This window comes from Rhinoderma darwinii, chromosome 2 (assembly GCF_050947455.1).
Source record: "Rhinoderma darwinii isolate aRhiDar2 chromosome 2, aRhiDar2.hap1, whole genome shotgun sequence".
Taxonomy (NCBI): domain Eukaryota; kingdom Metazoa; phylum Chordata; class Amphibia; order Anura; family Rhinodermatidae; genus Rhinoderma; species Rhinoderma darwinii.
In genome coordinates, this window is record NC_134688.1 from 22,818,681 (window position 1) to 22,844,814 (window position 26,134).

General features: G+C 42.3%; 1 protein-coding gene across 6 annotated transcripts in view; it reads left to right on the top strand.

Moving 5' to 3' along the window:
• Positions 1–26,134, top strand: part of FAT3 (FAT atypical cadherin 3) — a 542,685-nt gene that overhangs the window by 138,340 nt on the left and 378,211 nt on the right. Inside the window, exon 1 of one of the 6 annotated variants that reach the window (XM_075851462.1) lies at positions 20,278–20,347. The exons of the other annotated variants lie outside the window; for them this stretch is intronic. The gene's annotated coding sequence lies outside the window, so the exon portion shown is untranslated. Of the gene's footprint in view, positions 1–20,277; positions 20,348–26,134 lie in introns of those variants that run through there. 6 annotated transcript variants of the gene reach the window in all.

Sequence of the window (26,134 nt, forward strand, 5' to 3'; positions counted from 1 at the left end):
GGTCGGATACGCTTCCACCCGAAAAACCACACCAAATTGTAGTGCAGTTTTTCGGGCAGAATCTCCTTCGGAAACCCGCGCTTGAAAAAAATAAAGTCTATACATACCCCATGCCGTTGTCATGACGACACATCCCTCTGTTCTCCGTGCAGTACGGCCCCCTGGAAATACTCTGCATTGGCTGTGATTGGCTGCAGCCGTAACATGGGATGAAACGTTTTCCCAGCAGGCTGGCCCGGATGAACAACAGAACAAAGCGTTGCTACGACAATGGCCGAGCTGTAAGTGTTAACGTCTTTATTTGTTTACACGGAAAACGTTTTTTTTCTTATTTGCAACGGAATCACCGTGTTTCCACGGCAAACGTTGCAACACATCTCCTTCAATGGGGAAAACATGCCACAGAAAAGCAATGGATACGCAGCAAGATTAACATGCTGTGGATTTAAAACGCGCACCGGAGGTCAATTTATGAATGTTTTTTTCGGCAGGTTTTTTACGCAGCGTGCGGATGAGATTTGTTAAGATCTCCTCCACTCTGCTGCTCCTGTAATACACTGCAGATTTTCCGCAATTAAATCTGTTGCGGAAAATCCACAGTGTTTACGCTACATGTGGACATACCCTTAGGCCCTGTTCACACTGAGTTTTTTTCCAGGCAGAAAATTCTGCCTCAAAATTCCCTCTGGAATTTTGAGGCAGATTTTGATCTGCTTGCACGCCGTTTGCAGTTTTTTTCGTGGCGTTTTTCACCCGCGGCCATTGAGCGCCACGGGAAAAAACGCTTTAAAAACGCTTTCTCTGCCTCCCATTGATGTCAATGGGAGGTCAGAGACGTAAACGACTGAATATAGGGCCTGTCGCTTCTTTTTCCTCGAGACGGTTTTTCCGCTCGCAGGAAAAAAAATCGCCTCTGCCTCCCATTGAAATCAATGGGAGGCGTTTCCGCGTCAAAAAAACCTCTATGTGAACAGGGCCTTATTATTTAGGGCTCTAGGAAAGCTGGGTGACTCCTCTTGATGTAGATGGAAAGAATTTTCAGCAAGTAGGACAACAAGTGCACCTAAGATTATTGATAGATTGACCACGTTTGCATTTTCTGTATTGGATGTAGAAGAGGGATGGATAGAAGTGTAATACAAGATTTAATTAAACAAGCATTAAAGAGGTGATTTATCAAAGTAGACCATGCAATTCTGCTAGACGGAGATTACTCCAGGTTTATCAGGGTAAGCAGTTGTGTGGAAATCAATGGTGTGGTGCCTCTAGAGAAATATGAAGGAATCACTTTGTCTCATGTTTGCTCAGCAGGATAAATAACCATCACAGGGCTCCTCCCGAGCGTTAGGACCTCATCACGCGTCTATGAAGGTGGACCTTTCTCTGAGATGATAAAGGCACACTGTCTATAGTTCACCAAAATTACACTTTATGTAGATAGATAGATAGATAGATAGATATGAGATAGATAGATAGATATGAGATAGATAGATATGAGATAGATAGATAGATAGATATGAGATAGATAGATAGAATACCCAGGTTCTCCAGCACCAGGGGCAAAGATTCAGTTTGGCGCCCCCGCCAACCTCTTTCCCGACATCTCCTTCCCCCTCGCCGTGTTTGTTTTCTCTACTAATCGACATGTCATTTCTTTTCCACATTTCTTTTTATGTAACGCGAGCATAAAAACATTTGTACATTTTACAAGCAGTATGGTTCTCTACACAACACCAGCACAAATACAGCTCAATTTAGTGCAACCCCTGCCGTATAGGTGTGTACGGCGTAAAACTACAGCTCCCAGCTTGGCCCAAACAATGATAAGGATATGTTGGGAGTTGCTGTTTCACAAAAATAAATCCTATCAATCATACCACCATCTCGCTGCAGATCATACAGTGACTACATTACTGATTGGAGGCAGAATGAACATTTACATTAAATGACTCACCGGTGACGTCTCAGATTCTAGTTATTTTTCTCCATCCGGTCCAGACCTCTATGATGACTTCTCCCGGTCACAGACCATTTCTGCAGTTTGCCGCTCAGATGTCTTCAGCTTCTCACTTTTCCAACATTTCTACACCTATAAATAAAGTTAAAGTTCTCATTATATCACACACTATGCCCCTAAATATAATAGCGCCATACACTGCACCTCTAATTATAATAGCACCATACACCGTGTCCCATACACACACTGTGCCCCCTGTAGATAGAGCCTGCCATAGAGCCCCTTGTAGGTAGTGCCTGCCATAGAACCCCCTGTAGATAGTGCCCCACAAATAACTCCCCCTATAGTGCTCTACAGATAGCCCACCCCTGTATATAGCCCCCTGTAGATATAGCCCAGCCCTATATATAGTGCTTCACGTATAGCCCAACCCTGTATATAGCCCCCTGTAGATATAGCCTAGCCCTGTATATAGTGCTCTACAGATAGCCCACGCCTGTATATAGCCCCCTGTAGATATAGCCCAGCCCTGTATATAGTGCTCCACGTATAGCCCAACCCTGTATATAGCCCCCCTGTAGATATAGCCCAGCCGTGTATATAGTGCTCTGCAGATAGCCCACCCCTGTATATAGCCCCCTGTAGATATAGCCCAGCCCTGTATATAGTGCTCCACGTATAGCCCAACCCTGTATATAGCCCCCTGTAGATATAGCCCAGCCCTGTATATAATGCCCTACAGATAGCCCACCCCTGTATATAGCCCCCTGTAGATATAGCCCAGCCCTGTATATAGTGCTCCACGTATAGCCCAACCCTGTATATAGCCCCCTGTAGATATAGCCCACCCCTGTATATAGTGCTCCACAGATAGCCCAACCATGTATATAGCCCCCCTGTAGATATAGCCCATCCCTGTATATAGCCCCCCTGTAGATATAGCCCAGCCCTGTATATAGTGCTCCACGTATAGCCCAACCCCGTATATAGCCCCCTGTAGATATAGCCAACCCCTGTATATAGTGCTCCACAGATAGCCCAACCCTGTATATAGTGCTTCACAGATAGCCCAACCCTGTATGTAGCCCCCCTGTAGATATAGCCCACCCCTGTATATAGAGCTCCACATATAGTCCACCCCTGTATATAGTGATCCACATATAGTCCACCCCTGTATATAGTGCTCCACATATAGTCCACCCCTGTATATAGTGCTCCACATATAGTCCACCCCTGTATATAGTGTTTCACAGATAGCCCGCCCCTGTATATAGCCCCCCCTGTACATATAGTCCACCCCTGTATATAGTGCTCCACAGAAAGCCCACCCCTGTATATAGCCCCCCTGTACATATAGTCCACCCCTGTATATAGTGCTCCACTAGATAGTCCACCCCTGTATATAGTGCTCCACAGATAGACCACCCCTGTATATACTATATACAGGGGTGGGCTATCTGTGGAGCACTATATACAGGGGTGGACTATATTACAGGGGGGCTATATACAGGGGTGGGATTTCTGTGGAGCACTATAGGGGGAGCTATTTGTGGGATACTATATACAGGGGTGGGCTATATCTCCAGGGGGACCATATCTACAGGAGGACTATATCTACAGGGGGACCATATCTACAGGGGGACTATATCTACAGGGGGACTATATCTACAGGGGGACTATATCTACAGGGGGGCTATATCTACAGGGGGGGGCTATATCTACAGGGGTGGGCTATATCTACAGGGGTGGGCTATATCTACAGTGGTGGGCTATATCTACAGGGGTGGGCTATATCTACAGTGGGACTATATCTACAGGGGGACTATATCTACAGGGGTGGGCTATATCTACAGGGGGACTATATCTACAGGGGTGGGCTATATCTACAGGGGTGGACTATATCTACAGGGGTGGACTATATCTACAGGGGGACTATATCTACAGGGGTGGGCTATATCTACAGGGGTGGGCTATATCTACAGGGGTGGGCTATATCTACAGGGGTGGGCTATATCTACAGGGGTGGACTATATCTACAGGGGGACTATATCTACAGGGGTGGGCTATATCTACAGGGGTGGGCTATATCTACAGGGGTGGGCTATATCTACAGGGGTGGGCTATATCTACAGGGGGACTATATACAGGGGTGGGCTATATCTACAGGCGGGCTATATCCTATATAGCCCCCCCTGTAGCTATAGCCCACCCCTGTATATGGTGCTCCATAGATAGCCCATCCCAGTATATAGCCCCCCCTGTAGATAGACAACCCCCCGTAGATAAAGTCCCCCATAGATAAAGCCCCCCCTCCATAGATAAAGCCCCCCCTGTGTAGACAAAGTCCCCCCTCCATAGATAAAGCCCCCCCGTGTAGATAAAGTCCCCCCCGTAGATAAAGTCCCCCTTGTAGACAAAGTCCCCACCGTAGATAAAGTCGTCGTCCCCCCCGTAGATAAAGTCCTCCCTGTAGATACAGCCACACACTTTTATTACAATTAAAAAAAAAAAAAAAATATTCAAACTCACCTTATTCCCGCTCCCACGCCGTCCGGCAGCCATGGAGACCTGCTCTCTTCTGCGCAGGTCTCCTGGGGGTTGAACGAAGCGTCTATGAAAGGCGCTGATTGGCTGGACAGGATGACTTTCCCTGTCAGTCAGCGCCTTTCATCGACGGAAGCTTCACTGGTACAAAAGGTACCAGTCGCTTCACTCGTGGAAAGGCGCTGAATGGCCGGGCAATTCATTGCTTCTAATTGTACCTGTGTCCTTGCGACACAGGTACAATTATAGTGCAGGAGGAGGTGGCACTGGCTCCCCCCTCTAAGTTGCGCCCGGGGCACATGACCCGCATGCCCCCCCCTAGCTACACCCCTGAGAATACCTATAAGTATATGTGTAGACATATCAATATTCAAAAAAGAAATAATTCATAGCACATAGTATGTACCATACAAAATTTGAATACTTTATTTAGGGATACCATAAAAACAAGACCTAAAATTTACATACAATTTAAAAAAAAACAATAGTGTGTTGGTGGGTGGGGGACCACAGCAATATGACACAAATTACAATAAAAACATAATAAAGCGTAGTACAATAGATGAACTACAGGGGAAGACAAATATATATATACACATAGTCAATTACTATACATAGATGCACTTCCACAAGAGAGAATGTTGACCCAAAATCAGGGCCCTAAATCAAGTACCAACCCGTATGCTGCATACTGTTCCCCCAACACACAACCACCACACTAGAAGCCCCGACACGCGTTTCGTCGTCAGCTTTTTCGAGGGGTAATCAGTGGTGAGGTGACAAGCTCTTTAAGTAGATTGAATAATGGGAGGAGATTTACTCGGAGATCTAATAAGATCATTCTAAAGAGCATTTGTAAAGATTAGACAGATGTAATACACACCTGAAAATAGAGCCAAAGCCCATCCAAGGTGGACGCTGCCACCCCCGATCACCCAAACGCGGCGTCCGGAAGATGCGGACTGTTAATGCACGCCCACATCATCATGCAAAGCCGAGAAGAGGAGCGCGAGGCAGCGCATACGCCAAACATGGGCGCCACACACCGGCCATATTGATGAAGGGAAAAATGCCAGACTAATAAGATAATATGTAGAATGTGGACAAGTAACATGAATACAAATTTATAGGGGTCTTCCCATGAAGGACATTTATGACATATCCACAGGATATTGAGCCAAAAATAGGAAATTTTTGAAGCGGCACAAGTCCCGAGTTCCTGGTGTGGTGCACGCTGTCAAGCCAGGCAAACCTTCTCTGGTATAATGTAAATTCCAAAAAAGCAGTAGGACAACAGCCCACGTCTCCAAATCTTCAAAAAGGTTTTATTGTCAAAACATCTTGCGACAAACAGGCAACGTTTCGACCCGCAGTGAGTGACTTGAGAAAGACCCTTCACTCACTGCGGGTCGAAACGTTGCCTGTCTGTCGCAAGATGTTTTGACAATAAAGCCTTTTTGAAGATTTGGAGACGTGTGCTGTTGACCTACCGCTTTCTTGGAATATCCACAGGATATGTCATAAAAGTCTGATAGATGCGGGTCCCACCTCTGGGACCCTCACATATCTCTAATGATCGCTGGTCCAAGTGCCCTAGGGGAACTAATAAAATGTGTAAAAAAAAAAAAGATACATTTTCAGGAGTGTAATTTTTTTTTAAAAAATAACAAAAAAACCTTTTCCCATTGTTCCCCAAGCACAATGTAAAAATTTAAAAATGTAAAAATTGGTATCACTGTGTCCGTAAAAGTCCGAAACTATTACAATATAGCATTATTTGAATCACACAGTGAACGGCGTACAGAAAAAAAACAAAAAAACTGAATCGTTGTTTTTTGGTCACCATAGCGCTAAAAAGAATGAAAGAAAAAGTGATAAAAAAAATCGTATGTACCAAATAAAATGGTGCTAATAAAAACTACAGCTCGTCCCGCAAAAAATAAGCCCTCACACCGCTCAAACGATGAAAAAATATAAATTATGGCTCTCAGAATGTGGTGAAACTGAACAAATTATTTTGTTATAATAAAAAAAAAATTGTAAAAGAAGTAAAATATTATATTTTTTCCTATTTTCTGTTGTCTAAAACCTTAGGTGCGTCTTATAGTCCGAAAAATATGGTATGTATATAAAAAAAAGAACAGAAAAGAAGTAAATTGGAAATCATGTAGTGAAATTGTGATAATATTTAAGATGAGCATATAAGCCCAAAAGGAAAAGAATAAAAATTGCCCAATGTGAAGTGAAGAAATATTTATACAATAAAACAAGAATACCCCTTGAAAAAGCTGAAAGGCCTATATATGTACTATAATAGAATGTATAATGATATGCATATGTAAACTACATTATTTAAGTAACCTAATTCCATGCGAGACCCTGAGAACCAGACAGGAGACAATATCGGTATATCACTGTAAAATACTGAACGCCATCAAGAGACCCCTTATAATCCGAAAACTGTCCAATGGCAACATTCAAATAGGTCCGATCAGTAGAGAGCATAGACGACTTCAGATCTATAATCCAAAACAAAAAATAAAAAATCTCAACCAAGACCTAATTGATTATTCAATAACAAAGAGCCGAAGGAACACCCAGGTCTTATTAAATACCCCATGAGGAGTCACCCCGACCATCATATGTATTCATACAAAATTAACACTACTGATGCTGCAGGAACCCAATATTATAAAAAGGACGCAAAAGGCATTTTTTCATTAAGCCCTAGTGGAGCGCTAGTCTTCAATTTGGTTATCCACTTACATTCTATACGTTCCAATTTTCGAAAGGTGTCTCCACCACGAGATCCAATGAAGATTTTATCAATGCTGTGTACTTCTAAGTCTTGCCATCTGTTATTGTGATGTTTCCAGAAATGTCTAGGAACGGATTTGAGTTTGTTAATTTTGTCCCAATCATTACAATCAATTGTACCAGTCTTTTTTTTTATATCTCTCACATGTTCCTGAATTCTGATTCTCATTTCCCTCGTGGTCATCCCTATATATGAAAGACCACAGGGACATGTGGCCATATAAACAATCCCGGTAGTGCTGCAGTTGATAAAGTGCACGATTCTGGAGCATTTTGTATTGCAGATGGAACGGTGGCCACAAGGAAATGATCCCCAATCCGGTCCCTTAGAGCCATATCATTAGGTGTTAGAGTGAGGAGCACTATAGTGGCTCCGAACTAAATGGTCTCTCAAAGTTTTACTTCTTTTAGCCGTCAATTGGGGTCTCAAGAGTAAATGTCTCTTGAGATCTGGATCTGTCAACAGGATTAGCCAGAAGCGAGTCACAATTGCTCTCATTTTTGCCCACTGTGTATTATATGTTGTTATGAGTCTTACCATATTGTCCTGGCTTTTCCATTTTTGTTGGATTAGCAGACTATTACATGCTCTTTGGTATCCCTTTTCAATATCACATTTGCGATACCCGCGTTGTAAAAAACGGTTCCGCAGAGGATAGGCCTCATCATTAGAATTAGACTCACATACCCGTCTTGCCCTCAGGAATTGACTTGTTGGGAAGGCACGTATAGTATGTGAGGGATAAAAAGATGATGCATGTAAGATAGCATTGACCGATGTTTTTTTCCGGAAAATGGTAGTACTCAACCTACTTGTGCTCTGATCTGCACTGCAATTTTAATATCCATAAATTCCATAATTTCTTGACTGATCACACATGTCAATTTAATGTTTTGTTGGTTACTGTTCAAATTAGTTATAAAACTATCCAATTCTTCTTTTGTGCCCTGCCAAATAAAAAGGATGTCATTGATGAAACGCATCCAAGTGAAAAAACATCCAAACACTATATCCATTACTTCCCGTACATACTCTTGTTCCCAAAAGCCTAGGAACAAGTTTGTGTAGGATGGGGCACAAGTAGCACCCATGGCAGTCCCACAAAGCTGTAAATAATGTTTGTCCCTGAATACAAAATAATTGTGCTCAAGAACAAAATGCATAAGGACAATAAGGAGTTGAACCAATTCCTGATCCTGATTATGCAGGCGTAAAAAATATGTAATGGCACGTAGCCCCAATTCATGGTCGATACACGTATATAGGGATTCAACGCCGAAGGATATCAAATACATATCCTGTTCCATTGTCACCCTAACCAAATGTTTCAAAACATCAATGGAGTCCTTGATATTTGATTGGAGATTCTCCACACAAGGGCGTAGATAGTAATCCAAAAATCAACAGATGGATTCATAGAGACTCCCACAACCTGACACTATTGAACGGCCAGGTGGTCTCCTCTGATCGTTATGTATCTTTGGTAAAAGATATAATGTAGGAACAATAGGGTGTTTAACCACAAGGTCGTCCATAACTTTTTTAGTGATTATATTGTTTTCAAATGCCTTCAAGAGCAGCTTGTCTAGCTGACTCTTGAAGACATCAGTGGGATTGGATGCCAAACGTCTATAGCAGTTAGCATCACACAGTTGTCTGTATGCTTCAAATTCATACATCTCAACTGGCCAAACCACCACATTTCCACCCTTGTCCGCAAGTTTGAAGACCACTCCCTTCATCTTCTTTAGTCCACGTAAAGCCTTCCGCTGTGCACCTGAAAGATTATCGTAACCATGTTTGTGTGGCAATCTGCGTAGTTCATCAACCACCATGCTAACAAACATTTCCACCGATGGATTCAATGACAAGTGTGGAAATGTGGCAGATTTGGGACGGATAGACTCTGGAAATTTACCAGTTCTCACCTCATGTTCCTGAAGTAGGGATTCTAATGCTCGGGCCGCTTCCAATTCCTCCTGCGCTGTAAACAAGTTATTAGGATAGCAAAATATTTTTTATAAATCAATTTACGTGCAAACGAGAACACATCCTTGATGGCTATAAAGTCATCAAAACCTGATACAGGGCTGAGATAGATAGATAGATAGATAGATAGATAGATAGATAGATAGATAGATAGATAGATAGATAGATAGATAGATAGATAGATAGATAGATAGATAGATAGATAGATAGATAGATAGATAGATATGTGATAGATAGATAGATAGATAGATAGATAGATAGATAGATAGATAGATAGATAGATAGATAGATAGATAGATAGATAGATAGATAGATATGAGATAGATAGATAGATAGATAGATAGATAGATAGATAGATAGATAGATAGATAGATAGATAGATATACATATTAGTACTGTTTGTGTTTTCTTGATTTTCACCTCTATTATTCCATAGATCCTATATATTTCTCGGTGGTAATTCTTGAGTGTCACTTTACTGACAATTCACGTCCATGTTTCATTTCGGTTTATATTACATCTGTAATCCGTTGAGCCCAGGTAATAAAGTTGCGCTCGGTGTCAGACATTTTTACATCCCCCTTTTTTCTCTTCAGGCTTCATTTAATACAGGGCGAGTTATGAGATCAGGAGTTAGTGAGAAATGAGTTTTATACTTTGTTGGCAGATTCTCAGAGGTGAATCACTAGGATCAGTGAGCACGGTGAGGGTTGTAGTTGCGGTACCATGACTCTTAACATTTGAATTCCAAATCGTGGCACATTTTAAGCCCTACATTTACTGCACTTAGAAACGCCCCCTAAATCAGGAACGCCTTTTGTATGTAAATATGAATTAACCCTGCCCCTTTTGTGGCCTATAGTGTTGCCTTGTATATTGCCCTGTCCTATTATCTGATTTTAAAGGGAAAGGAGCATTTAAACGGATTCATATGGTAAGAAGTGGCACATGCGTGTGATTTACTGGTCTGTATGTCACTTCTGTCATATGATCCCTCTATAAATCAACATATTTTACATTATTAAAGCTCTCTATTCTGCATGGAATTAGCCGCGGACTGATTTATGAGGATTATAAATTGCGCTGGAGAATTTGACTGTTATTCTGGAACATTTCTGCACCTGATTCACCTCTATCTACTCTGGCAATTAAAATATTTACCATGAATGACAACCATTAAAGCAGAGAGGGGTCAAAGGTAATTCGTAGGATATCCCAAGGAGAAGGCTGCTATCACATTCTTAAAGTATATATAACCTCTTAATGTATATATAAGACATTCATTTTGTTGCAGAATAGTCACTGGATGTATCATAGTCTTAAAGGGATGCTCCAATTTTCATTTTCATTGGCTCTACCATCAGCAGATATAAATCTAGAAACCATCAGCAAGCAGGCTCGCTGCTGCTCATGCTTCTTTTTATGGCTTTTGTTTTTTTGTACCTATAGCCTGTGTAAATGCCCGTTACATTCATCTTATTATCACATAATTACCCGATTCTCAATACCACATGAGCATCTTAATAGTTTACTTAACAAATAAGTACCTAATACTTACAATAGGAATTCATGTATTAATGAGAAAAGCTGAAAAGGTGATTAAAGCGTTAACAAGCTAATTAGACCGATTACCCATTTTCAGCAGAAAACCATTTTATACCTAAAGTACTCAGTACACATAATAAGAAATGTAGATCTGTCAACAGCAGTTTGTTGATGGTTTTCTACACCACACAGACTAAGAATGTACTGAAAAATAAGTGAAAACTACAAGATTTGCTAACTCTATAGCAAATGTTCATCAAAGGTGATTTCAGAAGCATAGCATTTTTACAGTAGTACACCATTGTGCACTCAAAATACATAATAAGAATTGTAGATCTGTGAATAGCAGCTTGTTAATGGTTTCCAGATAGCGACATGCTTTCTCTACACGGCACAAGCTAAAAATGAGCTGAAAAATGTATTAAAAACAACAAGGTTTTACATTTGATGACTATACAGCCAATGTTAATAAAAGGTGTCAGACTTATAGCTTATTTATAGCAGTACACCATTCTGCACATTTTGTAGATCTGTCAATAGCAGCTTGTTGATGGTTTACCTATAGCAAGAAATATTTTTTTCACTTTACAAATTAAAACTAAGTGAACACAGTAAGATTTTACATTTGCTGACTATGTATAGCAGGGGCAGACATGGACAGCAGAGGGGCCCCATGCAAGAACAGTATATGGGCCCCTGGCTCTCTAATAGCTCGTCATAGAGCATCCACAAGTCTCTCTAACAATTTGCTAGGGAGCTATACTATAATGATGGCCGTATTGTTTGTCACACAGTTTTCCAAGATACAGATACAACAGAGACTTTTTAACAAAGAGGAAGCTGATTCAATTACTTTTTTTTATTATTTTATAGGGGAAATACCCTTAAAATTGTAAAATATACAGTGGAATAGATCTGACCTGAGATACTAATGGCCAATAAACAAACCATACATTGTGCTGCCGACCCGTGCGCTTGTTCCGTGTGCTGTGAATTATTGATTTGGGAGTCACAGCCATTAATCCCTGGCCAGCGGCACTGCATATTGATTGTCCTTGCTGCTTATTGTGGTCACCCTGTGTATATTAAAGACCTTGATAAATTGGGTACGGGTAAATCTATGGCAATACGTTATTTGATTAGAAAGCAATGAGCGTGAGGAACAATGATTGTGACTGGCTTTTCCTTTACAAACTGGGATCTGGATAACAGGTAATAATTCCCTGGCTGCGCCGTGATTGCATGAGCCCCCAAAGAAATGCCGCTGATTTATTTAAAAGCCAATATATTTTGTTTAATGATGCCAGGCCGGTGAGATTGGTTTGGTAGATGGGAAAACCCTGTTCCCCGGAGAGCGGACTGGTAATGTATAGTTGTAGGAATGAAGCCACTGAAGATAGTATATTGATTGGGGATCCCATTATAAAATACCCAATGCTAAAAGAAGATATCTTGAAAAAAAAGTTTTGTTATCTTTTATTTTTTTTAAATTACCTTGGGGCGACCATATGTTTTTCCTGTATTCTCTGTACAGAAAGTGTAGAAGGGGGTGTGTGATTTATGACAGTTGTAATGAATGGACAGAGAAGTGTCCATATACTAATGCAGTCTCCAGGAAGTGATGGAGTACAGCCCATCCCCCAGAGATCGGGGAGTGACAGAGGAGCTGCATATAGAGCCTTATCTCTGTGTATAGTGTTACTATCCTGCTTTATAAATTCCTCCACAAGTATATTAGAACTGTCATAAATTCCCCCACCCTCTGCGGACTCTGTCCCAGTCTACACAGCAAAGTTGACATGTTATCTACAAAAACATGATCACGAAATTTGCTCAGGTATGCATAGATACTTTCCATGTTTTCATAGTGCTGCATGACTAGACTGGAAAAGCTGAGTGACAACCATGACAAAGATGCAGCTTCAGCAGGATTTGCCCTTTAGCTTTCACAAATGCCTGAATGGAAAATCTCCTTAATTATGCAATGTTACATCTCCTGCTCCCAGCATTTCTGTATAGTTAGGGTTGACTGGACTCCACTCTAGGAATTATCATTTTCTGCAGCTATGTCTGGGTCAGTAGTCAGTTGACAACCAGTATAACCAGCATTACAGTTCTTAATGGAGTTGTCACCCAGTTATCCCTGGATCCTGGATAGGAAATTTGCTCAGTTACTCAGAGATACAAGCCCCGTTTCCTTAGTGCTGCGTAACTAGACTGGAAAAGCTGAGTGATAACATTTATGGGAGCTGAAATTTGTGAAACATGAATTCTGGGCAGTATGTCTGAATGTGGTCATAATACGCTGAACATGATGGACAGCTACCTGGCATGCTGGCACATTAGTTGTCATAACCACATTGTAGCACTTTGGGCCAGAACCAGAACTTTTACTGTCAGCATATGCTGGGTGCTGTAGTTTCACAACAACTGGAGAGCCATTGGTTGTAGAGCACTAGTCTACCCTTTAGAACTACAATGTAGTAATGACAATCTATGTGCCACCATGCCATGTATATTTGTATGTATATATTAAATAATAAAACACTGGGTGAAATTTGGCACTGAAAAAGACTTAGGGATATTGATGGACAGTAAACTTGACTTTAGCAACTAGTGCCAGGCAGCTGCTGCCAAGGCCAATAAAATCATGGGGTGCATCAAAAGAGGCACAGATGCTCATGACCAGAACATACTTTTGCCTCTATACAAATCACTAGTCAGACCACATATGGAATATTGTGTACAATTTTAAACCCCTGGTATAAGAAGGACATGGCTGAACTAGAACGGGTGCAGAGAAGAGCAACCAAGATAATTTGGGGAATGGGCGGATTGCAGTACCAAGAAAGGTTATCAAACTTGAGTTTATTGAGTTTGGAGAAAGGTCGGCTTAGGGGTGATCTAATTACAATGTACAAATATATAACTGGACACTACAGAGATCTTTCTCATGATCGTTTTACACCTAGGCCTGTAACAAGGACAAGGGGGCATCTTCTACGTCTAGACGAAAGAGGGTTTCACCAGAATCATAGATGCAGATTCTTTACTGTAAGAGCAGTGAGACCATGGAACTCTTTTCCACAGGATGTTGTGATGGTTTATTATTGAGCAAGGTCAAGGAGGGCCTGGACGCATTTCTTAAGATATAATTGTAATGATGGGGTAGGGAGACAGACAGGTGAGCCCTAATCTACCCGCCACTCAGTCCCTGCCTACTTGCACGGCCCGTCCTAGGCGACCGTGTACAACTGGGCGACGGTCCCTACGCTCAATATGTGTACGACAGACAAACGGACAAGGGTACACAGTAGCTAAGGGAAATGGGGCAGTTGCCCACGGCAACACCGTGAGCAACAAGAGTAGTGAACGAGCCGAGTCAAACCAGGAGTGTATGAGGAACCAAACCCAGAGCAGGAGCGTAGTCAGTAAAGCCAGGGTCAAAATGAAGCAGAGGTCAATAGTAATAGCAGGAGCAGCAGAGCCAGGAAACAGGAAAGAATCACAGGTAAAGACAAGCAGGAAATGAAGGTATAAATAGACCGAGGGCGGGAGCTAGAACCGTCTGGCCGGGCTGTGATAGGTTCTCCCACTCCTCAGCCTACCAGCCTGAGTGGTAGCAGATCGAGTCACTCTATCAGACCTAGGAGCAGGTGAAGACTGATTAACCACGGGCGTCGACACAGAAGCTGTGTCTGGCAGATCCTTTACAATAATATTACAGGTTATGAGTACTAGATTCTGGAGATGGGACGATGATCCAGGGATTTATTTTGATTGCTATATTTGGAATCGGGAATTAATTTCCCCCTAATATGAGACAGTTGACATCAACCTCAAAGGTTTTTGCCTTTCTCTGGATCAACAAGGTCGGATAATAGGTTAGACTTAATGGACCTGTGCCTGTTTTCAACCTTATCCACTATATAACCATGTCTTCCAGCTGCTCAATGGTTCAGTCTTCTGGATCAGTAGTGAGGTCTCCTGTCCGGCGTCGGCTTCTCATATTTACCATTGGGCTTGTAAAAAATTTCAGCTGTTGGTCACATTTGGGCGACTGTTGTTTCAAGACATGTGTTCCCTGTATCAACACAGCACGTTGCACATAAACTTGGAGGAACGGCAGCTCCAGCATCTATTATCTCGGTAGGAATGTGAAAAATGCGTCTCCCTACAGTACACAAGGACGTATGTGTATAGTGACTGCTGCAATGCAAGACCAAATTAAGACCTGGAGTGCAAGGATTCATCGAAGAATTCAATTTCTTGTGATCTCAAATCGCAGGTGCATGAAACGGTGTGTACTGATGTAGCCATCTTTATCTTGACTGATAACTTGCTGCAGCGTGATATCACACAACAAAAGTCACTGAAAAGTCATTGAAAAAGTCAAGTTGAAGTTTCTTGTTATTTAATGCGTTAAAAGTCAAGATAAAGATGGCTACATCTGTAACATGTGATATCATGCTCCTCCCCCTTAGGGTAACACTGGCGACAACATTTGCTCACACCTTAAGATAAGTATCATCTTAAGTATTATCACCGTCTGACATTTGAAGACCACTCATTTTTATCCTGACTTCTCACAGTTGAGAGTTTGCTACAGTTGCATCCAGTATTGACGATCCTGTGTGAGCTAAACAGTCGGTACTCCAGACTGATACATATTTTTCCTGCACTGATACACTGTAGCAAACTGTCAGGACAGAAGACAGGTTGGTACTGATGAGGTATTTAGCTCACAAAGGATTGTTTAGACTGGATACAATTGGAGCAAACCCTCAACTGTGAAGTATTTGGTCTGTACAGGTTTTCAGACTCTGGATGCTCTTAAGAATGTTCAAATTCAGGGACATCAAATAGAAACATTGAAACGCAACGGGGGGAATTTATTAAGACTAGCATTTCACACGCCAGCCTTAAACTTAATTTCATCAGGAGTAAAATGCGCCAAATTTATTAGGAGGTGTATGCCTCATTAAATTTGGCGCATCTCAGGCAGTTCTTAAAGGGGTTTTCCAGCTTCTGACAACTGATGACCTATCCACCGGATAGGTCATCAGTACATGATCTGCGGGGGGCCAGCACCTGGGCCCCGCACAGATCAGCTGGTCCGGTGCCTTTGTGCACCAGACGTACAAGCCGGAAGCAGTTAGCTCCGGCCACGATATAGCGGCCGAGCTGCAGTACTATATTCGAGTGAATAGGAGCGGACCTGCAGTTCTGCATCATGGCCACTATGCTATGTACGGAGCCAACTGCTTCCGGGCTCCGTCCACAGAATTATGTGCTACAACATCCGGTGCCTGCAGGCCACCGGAGCGGCTTATAGGTGTGGGGTCTGGGTGTCAGACCAGCACCGATGACATACTGATGACCTATCCGGTGGATAGGTCATCAGTTGTCAGAAGTTGGCGAACCCCTTCAAGACAGAAAATAAAATTGACTCCTACTATGAGCAGGTTTAGATTTGAGCTGCAAGTCACGCAAATATTTGTCTTAAAAAAATAATAAATATTTTGCAAGTGTAATTATGGGGGTAGGGAAACAGACAAGTGAGTCCTAATCTACCCGCCACTCAGTCCCTGCCTACTTGCAACGACCCACCCTAGGCGACGGGGTACAACTGGGCGACAGTCCCTACACTCAGTAAGTGCACGACAGACAAACAGACAAGGGTACACAGAAGCAAGGGAAAAGGGGCAGTTGCCCACGGCAACACCGTGAGCAACAAGAGTGGTGAACGAGCCGAGTCAAACCAGGAGTGTACGAGGTACCAAACGCAGAGCAGGAGAGTAGTGAACAAGACGAGTCAAACCAGGAGTGTACGAGGTACCAAACACAGAGCAGGAGAGTAGTGAACAAGCCGAGTCAAACCAGGAGTGTACGAGGTACCAAACGCAGAGCAGAAGAGTAGTCAGTAAGCCAGGGTCATATGAAGCAGGGTCAAATAGTTCAGAAGCTGCAGCAGGGCCAGGAAACCAAACGAGAAGAATCACAAGCAAGGAGGAACAGGAAAGGCAGGTATAAATAGACAGAGGGCGGGAGCTAGCTCCGTCTGGCCAGGCTGTGATAGGCTCTCCCACTCCTAAGCCTGCCATCCTGAGTGGTGGAAGATGGAGTCAGTCTCACAGACATAGAAGCAGGTGCAGACTGATTACCTATGGGCATTGACACAGAAGCTGTGCCTGGCAGATCCTTTACAGGAAGCTTGGTGGCTCCGCCCACTTTTCACAACAATTCCTCAAAAGTGGCAAGAGGAAAGAAAAGTCGCAAAATATTGTGCAAATATGATGTGCGCCATAAATTGTGACTTCTGTACCCACAAAACAAGCGCAAATGGCTGCTTGTTTTAAAAGCGCCCTGGCCCGGCGACACCTTCCATGGCGCCGCTAGCAGCTGCTGCTGCGGCTGCTACTGCTGTAGCGACGCCACTATAGCAGAGCAGGGAGGTATCTCCCCGTTCTGCTATGTGCTAGCTCCATTTTAGCTCCCTGAAGGAGCGGAATCCCCGTGTGTTCGGGGATTCCGCTCCTGGACAGAGCGCTTGATGTCTCTGTCCATATCTGGGCAGTGACATCAGGGGAAACTCCTGAAGCGGATTCCCCTTCAGCAGTTGCCACTGATGTCACTGTCCAGATCTGCCCGGCCCGGAACGGATGCAAAAATAATGCAAACCGGGCAGGAAAAATGGCCGATTTTACCGGCCGATACTCGGGCTCGGGCGGGACCCGGTCGTGTGAATCCCGCCTAAGTAGATAATAAAGTGTCACCCTGCCGTTCAGTAGTAATCTATGGCTAAACCTGGCAGTAAGTGTTCAATTTCCCTGCAGCACCACCACGGGAGAAATGAAGTATTACACAAGGTCTATTCATATCAATATGTTGTCTGTGTAATACAGGACAGGACAAGTCCTCCAGAGCGATAGACGCTCTTTCTAACCGCCCTCCACTCTGCCAAGAGATGAGGATCCTGAACGGGGGGTCCCCCTCTATTAACTCAGAGTTTTCTAATAGGGTATATGGAAATGGGTTTTATAAACTGGACAACCCCTTTAAGCTACTTGAGCATGAACGTTTGTTAGAAGTGGCCGCACAGAGCTCCATGATCTTCAGTAGGTTTGGAATACTTTTAGTGCTCTCCTCCCGGAGTCTATTGACCCGTATATTGAAACTCCGTAGGTCAGACGCAAATCAAAGCAAACCAACCTGGTCTGGAGTAGCCATGTGTACGAGCCCCTGAGAGCTCCCTTCAGGATGATTTATATATGACATTATCCAAGTGTCCCCAGATAATACAACACTACATAGATAATTGTCATGTTCTCATTCCCCATGTTATCCTTACCCCAGGACTGTGCTAGTCCACAAAATTACCCCAGGACTGTGCCAGTCCCCAGCAACCAGGACCCTCCAGCAGTTATAGAACTACAGGTGCCAGCATTCTCTGACCTCAAGAGCCGGGGTACCAGGAGTAGCCCAAAGTTCATACATACATAGAAAACGATCGACTAGTCTGGGCAAACGTATCCCTATGGGAATTCTGGGTCATTGGCGCCATAGATCAGCTGTGTGCTATAAATTAGGCACTGGCACTTAGGCAAAATTGTCGCTATTTACATCAGTCCCTAACGCAATGAGGGATTCCATACGCCAGTCTAAATCCCAAGAGCGCTGGAGTAAAATGCGCCTAATTTATTAAGGGGCGTACACCTCTTAATAAATTATGCGCGTCTCTGGCGATCTGTTTGCCAGAAAGAGAAAACGATGCCGGCTACGAGCTTTAAAGTAGCGGTGTCGAGACATAAAACTGCAAAAAGTCGCAGATTATAATGCAACTATGGCGTGTGCCATAATTTACGACATTTTAACACCACAATACTGGCGATATCTGATTTTTTTATCAGAGGAACTTCATAGTTAGGCCTCATGCACACAACCGTTTTTTTGCAGCCGCAATTTATCCACATTTTTGCGGATAAATTGTGGACCCATTATGGCCCCACGCACACGACCGTGATTTACACAGATTGGTGCAGGGGCCACACATCCGGATTCATCAATACCGGTGAATTGTTGTGGATCTGTGTGTCCGGATGACACACGGATGCACATTGCGGACCGCAAAAACCAACACGGTCGTGCGCATGAGGCCTTATTTCTCTAGGCTCAGAGTTATTTTGCAGTCCCTTGCTGGATTATCAAACCTTCCGGATTATCAAATGCCGGATTAAAGGAATTTCATTGTACGTGTACAGATATTTTGCTATTACATCGTCTGACCGCCATTTCTTGCAGTATTTAGTGACAGCCATAGACATTTCGTAACCTTTCCATCAATCCAGTGCGCCATTTTTACTGCCGCAAAATTATTGTAAACTATTTAATTGTTTTGAACTGAGGATTTTATTGTGAGAGCTGTGACAATTGTGTGTATCATGGACAACGTCGTACCTAGAAAACCAGCTGCTGTAGGACAACAAGTGCCAGCATGCTCTGCCAGCAAAAGACTACTGGTGAAGGGCATGGACTTGCTAGCGGTTGTAGTTCTACGGTAGTCTCACGGATGGCCGCGGACAGTCACTTGCATTTGCGGGCCGCGCTCCCACTATAAAAGGAGCACGGTCTGTAAATTAAAAAAACAGGACATGTCCTATTTTTTGCGGTCAATTTCTACAGCCAGGACGCCTTCCCGTAAATATACGCCATAGAAATGAATGGATCAGTATTTTGACCGCAATTACGGATCCAATTTACGGTCTTGTGCATGGGGCCTGAGAGTAAACCCATACGCGGAAGATTAAGTGCAGAAAATGCTGCGAGTGTCTCATTCATCTGTATGGGGTTTGCAGAAACAGCCCTATGTATGGAATGTTTTTTCAAATTTCTGCAACAAATCTGCTGCGTGTGAACACACCCTTAGTGCACCAGGCGAAGATGCTGGAGTTCTCACAAGGCTTAATCCCGGGCTCTACCCCCTAACCCGTCTCTATAAGCCACAGTCCAGAAAGCAGCTGCCTAGGAGCGGAGCCGGGCCTGGCTGTTTTGACAGCATTGTTCCAGAGCTCATTCCATATGTATGTCACATCACAGCACTACCCTCCTCCTCCTCCCATCCCCCCCCCCCCCCTCTCCAGCATTTTCTTCCCCCATCTCCAAGTCACATTTTTTTCTTCATTACCACATTGGGGAAGGTGATGGCAACTTTTTGAAACTGCTGATTTCCTAGGGCAAGTTGAGTCTTCCGCAGGGAACCCTTCTGCCCACTGGATAGACTTGATTTTTGGAATCCTTTTACTATAGGGTTGACCTAATATAGTAAAGTGTGCCGGCTGGGATTTCTCCTGGTTACCTTGGTAGCATCTATCTCCTTGGGTAGTGGTGGAGAATGGAGCGGGCAGGTGGCACTTCTTATTCTGGGATGTTTTTGAGGTCCAGATAAGACAAGTGCGGGATTGTGGACTGTTCGTGAAGCTGCGCTCATGTGAGAGGTAAGAAGAATCCTGCGTCCTCTGTGTGCCATGCTGCTCTGGATTGTATGGGGTGGGGGGTACTGTATATATTACATACTGTATATAGCATGGGTTTATATACCGGGGAGCTGTATACATTGTTACCAGCCATGCAAATCTAAGAGGCAACTCTGCACTTGTTGATGGGAGGTTTGGAATAGTTACTTACTCATTTTTTATTCTATTCACATTTTTTCTACATTTTCTTGACATTATTTAATTATTGCTTTTTTTAATTTATTTTTTTATTGTAAATTTTATCATGTGTTTGTTATTATTATTCTAATTATTATTTTTATTCTAATCATTATTCATTTTAATTATTATTATTTTAATTATTATTATTATTATTATGGAGTTAGTGGAGATAGTAAGGGTTGGCTTTCCTTAGGATGCTTATGGGACATAAGGCAATGTATAGACTGTGTATGTTGTGTACTGTATAGTATATAGTGTGTATAGTTATCTTTATTTAATTTTTTTTTTATTGATTTAATTTTAAGTAGAGTTAATTAGAGGATGATGTTGTTTATTATCAGAATGCACCTAATAGATTATGGAAATTAGTCCATACAACGTGTATATATGTGCGCTCTGTGTTGTGTATACTGTACAGTTTATATCTAATTTATCTCTAATAAATAATTTATCTATCTATCTATCTATCTATCTATCTCATATCTATCTATCTATCTATCTATCTATCTATCTATCTATCTATCTATCTATCTATCTATCTATCTATCTATCTATCTATCTATCTATCTATCTATCTATCTATCTATCTCATATCTATCTATCTATCTATCTATCTATCTATCTATCTATCTATCTATCTATCTATCTATCTATCTATCTATCTATCTATCTATCTATCTATCTCATATCTATCTATCTATCTATCTATCTATCTATCTATCTATCTATCTATCTATCTATCTATCTATCTATCTATCTATCTATCTATCTATCTAATATCTATCTATCTAGAAAAATAATATATTTACACAATTGCAAATATATATAAAATACCTATGTATGTGTGTATATACATAGATGTAGCAGAGCTCAATTTGTAATTTACCTAATTGGATGTACATCATTTTTGCATGTATAGTAATTCTCGGTCAAGCTCTTTTCACGCTTTGGGTCGCCTAAAGTAGGTCTGGTAAGAGGGTGTTCCGCCGCTGGGATTAACCATTAACAGCTAGTATTGTGGGGGGTACGGGACTGCTTGCACAGCGCCCGCTGAAATTAATTTGCCTCCATTTCAATGGACACCAACAATCTTCCAGAGGCGAGAGCATGATAACACATTCTGCTAACATGATTTCCTGATTGGTTGTGCCAAATAACAAACTCAGCTCTGCTACATCATTCAGTATATGTATATATTTATATATTTTTATTTTTTATTATTTTTATTTTGCTCAAGCCTCACTAATTGGTAATGACTGAATATACATACTGTGCCCCTATTTTTTAATAACTTTAAATGATTGGGGGTCACATATGTCACTTTATTGGTTGTGATACCAGGACTCCATGATAGGATAGTTAGGGTATGTTCACACGCGTAATAAAAAACATCTGAAAATTCAGAGCTGTTTTCAGACGTTTTTTTTTTAGCAACTCGCATTTTTCGCAGCGTTCTTTACGGCCGTTTTTGGAGCTGTTTTTCTATGGAGTCAATAAAAAACGGCTCCAAAAACGGCTCAAGAAGTGACATGCACTTCTTTTTTGAGAGCGTTTTTTTATGCAACCATTTTTCAAAACGGCCGCGTAAAAAAAACGTCTCATCGGAACAGAACGCCGTTTGTTCCATTGAAATCAATGGGCAGGTGTTTGGAGGTCTTCTGCTCTTGATTTTTTGTCCGTCTTTCGGCCGTTTACAGCCCGAAAATAAGCCGTGTGAACATATCCTTACTGTACATTTGTGAAAACAGGGAATTATTTTTTTATCAGTCCCATAAAAGTGTGAGCCTATCCTAACATAACGAGTGATGTGGTCCCGGAGGGCTGTTTACCCCATTCCCCCATTGTTGGGTTTTCCACTGGAGCCCCCGGAAGCCTTCATACCTTTGGTGTAATGTATAGCTGCCATTATAGGTTATACATTTAGCTTGTTTTAGGGACCGCTCTCCCCGGGCGGCTGTGTCTCATTGACCTAATCTCCATAGCAAGTATCTCATTATATTGAAGATGAGTGCAGATGTCTCGATCTCCGTGGGCAGCCGTAAGGAAATACTGGCTGGCACAACATGAAGACCTGTATATTAGCATATTGCAATATGTCACGGGCCATTCCTGTCTGTATGCTGAGGCGTAATTGGGCCCCAATTTAAAATTTGTAACAGCCCCCCCCCCCCCCCCGACTTACCATTCACCACTTATAATATTGGTGTCTTCTTATGTGGCGGAGGGGACATTGGCCCCGATCAAGCACCAGGGCCGGGCTGTGACGTCTACCTCTGCACCGCCCCCTATAGCTACACCCCTGCCGTATACTATATCATATGGTGCCCACACCTAAGTTGATCTTTTTCCTATTTATAACATTGGACTTATGAAATATTTGTTAAATTTGATAAGTTTTTGTGCCATTTTTCTCTCATTAAATCTTTCGATTATTATTATAATTCTCTTTTTTATTAGATGTGCGGTTAGGCAGTTGCGATACTTAGAAATATGTATATTCCGATCACACCGGTTATATGTGGTAAGAAATGGTGTATGTATACAACAGATTGTACCTGCCATTGCTTCAAGGGGAGGATAAACCTTCAGTATGGCACCATACGGGGCACCATATGGCGCCACACGGAGTGCCTATGGCTCGGCAGTAGAGAGTCGCATGGACTCCATGTGTCTTCGCACATCTCTGTCGTGTACATGAGGCCTTAGGCCCTGTTCACATCATATTGATGTTCAATTGTGAAAAGTTCTTGGTGTACATGCCAAGCATATCCATAGGCCTTCCTTAACCCAACCGAGGTCCCGAATGTCCCTCTGGCCTCTGACGGGCCCGGAATATACTCTGGTATACAGGAAAAAAGACTGCGCTACTCCATACAACGGTATACAGTAAAAAAATGTATACCAAGCGGTATATATTTTTTACAATGAAAGCCTATGGACAACGCATCACGCTTTATGCCTATACAGTGGGATTCGTCGCAGCCTTCCCTCAGAAGTAAATGTGTGCAGTCCTCCGACGTATTCCTCCGACGGAAGTAAAAAATGTGATGTGGACGAGGCCTTTTTCCCTCGGAGGTATATCTCGGGAGCTTTTCCCGGCGAACATGTCAAAGGGCCATAGCGTGATGTGAACAGGGCCTAAATTTAAGCAATAAATGACCCTCATTTTCTATTGAATGTGGGGTATAAAGACTTTATTCTCAGAAAAGCAGCCATTTTGCAGGTTATACGAATTCCCTCGCAGTTACATCACTAAGACGCCTCAGGAGGCAGCCATTTTGTATACCAAACTAAATGGACTGATCGGTATTATATCTTTGTTTTATGGCATTGCTCCAAATTTGATCTTTTCCTCACAAAAGCCTTTAAATCGCCATAACAACAATCATGGAGGTCATATACACAGATTCCTGCAGAGGAAAACAGGTGTTGCCCACGGCAACCTATCGAATGATTGCTTTCATTTTCTAACCTTCTGTTTTAAAATGTTAGCTGGAATCTGATTGGTTGAATGGGGAAACACCCTCTTAGTCGTCTTTTACACCGTTTTATGCCGGGCTCTCAATATTAGAATACGAAAACATTTATTTCCGTGTATATCCCTTTAATAAAGTCTATGTTTCCGTTCGGCAGATCGCATCGTTAAAATAATACTAGGATTATATTACGCAGCGAGAACAAGCTATTAGATGTCTCCATTGGGACTTGTTTAATTGGAAGGATGTTTGTGCTCATTCCTCCCGGTTTGTGACTTGCATGTATATCTGCCAGGTGGAAGCCGTCAGCGACATTCTACACTTCTATATGGCACTGCGCTCCCACCACCAGCGCATAGACAGCGAATTTTCTACGTCAGTCATTACATGTTCAGCGTAAATGTAGGGGCCTTGCGGTGTTGTAGTAATTGTCGCACTGCAACTCCCAGCAGTTACAGCTGCGGTCGAGATCCTGGGCTCTATATTTCACCTCTGTTGACATTTTACCTACGTCACATGGCTGCATTAAAATGGCGCTATTCACGCAATCGTTTTTTTTTTGACAGGCCTTAAAAAAAACATATTTTCTTAGAACTCTATGTTGTGCTGTTCCTCTGTTATTACTCCTAGAAATTTATGAATAAATTTATAACTGGGTATTACCAGTTAGGGGGCGTGTCCCTACACAGACTGACACTGTCCAATCAGGGCTGACAGGGTGAGACTGTGTAGGGACACGCCCCTTTGAAAAGGGAAATGGTGACACCCAGTTGTCCACCTATTCATAAATTCTAGGAGGAATAACAGAGGAACGGCACAATGCAGAATTATAAAAGAATACGTTCTAGAATTGTTTTGTAATGGGGAATACAAGTATTTACTAATGTCAGCAAAGGTGACCGATCTTCTTTAACCCTTTAAAGGGATCGGATACATATATCTACTTAAAACGACCACTGCCATTGTGAGCACTAATTGCTGGAAGTCTTGATGATTTTTATATTCACGGGGAGTTGGACGATTTTCATTGAACAAGTGGTGAATTAGATGGGACGTCAGTGTGTAAATCACAGTCAGATTTGCGCTTGTGGCTCTACAAATAGTTCAATGACACCATGAACATTGACCGGGATCAACAAGCCTGGTGATAGTGGATGTTCACCTTTGATGAACCTAGACTTATATTCTAGACAGTTGTTTACATAAAAATCCCCTTTTATATATATATATATATATATATATATATATATATATATATATATATATATATATGTGTATATAGTATTGGAATCTCTCTCTATACAAGTGGGAGCTATACGATAATAATGTAGGGAGGTAGCGTGGGTAATTAACCCCCTACTGCTTCTCTCGTGTCTGTTTTATGACGGCCTGTCTGCAGCTCTATAGACAGAGAAAATGGCGCCATAAATTGTCGCCATTTTTTTTAGGTCAGATACCCAGGGCATTGATGGGCAATATGATTTTTTTTATTATTGTATTTAATTATTGAAGTGATTCTGATAATGAGAATTTGTTAGGGAATTGCTATTTATGCGATTCCCCTATACATGTCTATGGACAGTTTTACACCACAATGATGTGATTGGAAAGGAAGACACTGGGGTCCGCCCTTACAAGTTTTGCTGGCAACAGTCCAGATCGGTGGTCCTCAGTTAACCCCCGCAACGTGATATATTTCCCAGATGTCACAGGTGTATTCTTCTGCGAACGTCTCCTTCTATAAGATCCATATGTGCTGCTATTATTACACATGTCTTTCTGCAAGGAGATCTCCAAGACAGGACTAGTTGGAGGTCCAAGATAACCAGCCCGAGAACAGTTATATCTGTTTGTGGGAAAGCTCGGTGACACATCTTGCCGGGACTATCATGGCAGCCATACTGGTTGTCACCCAGCTTTTTCAGAGACACATAGAAAACAAAAAAACACTGAAAAGAAAGAGGATGCGGAAGAGAATTATATTTTCTTATCATATTATTGTTACATTCATCCCAAAGAGGTAAATGATAAAGTTTTGACTGCCTGCAACCACCACTAGGGGGAGCTTAGAAGCTTACTGCATACTGTAAGG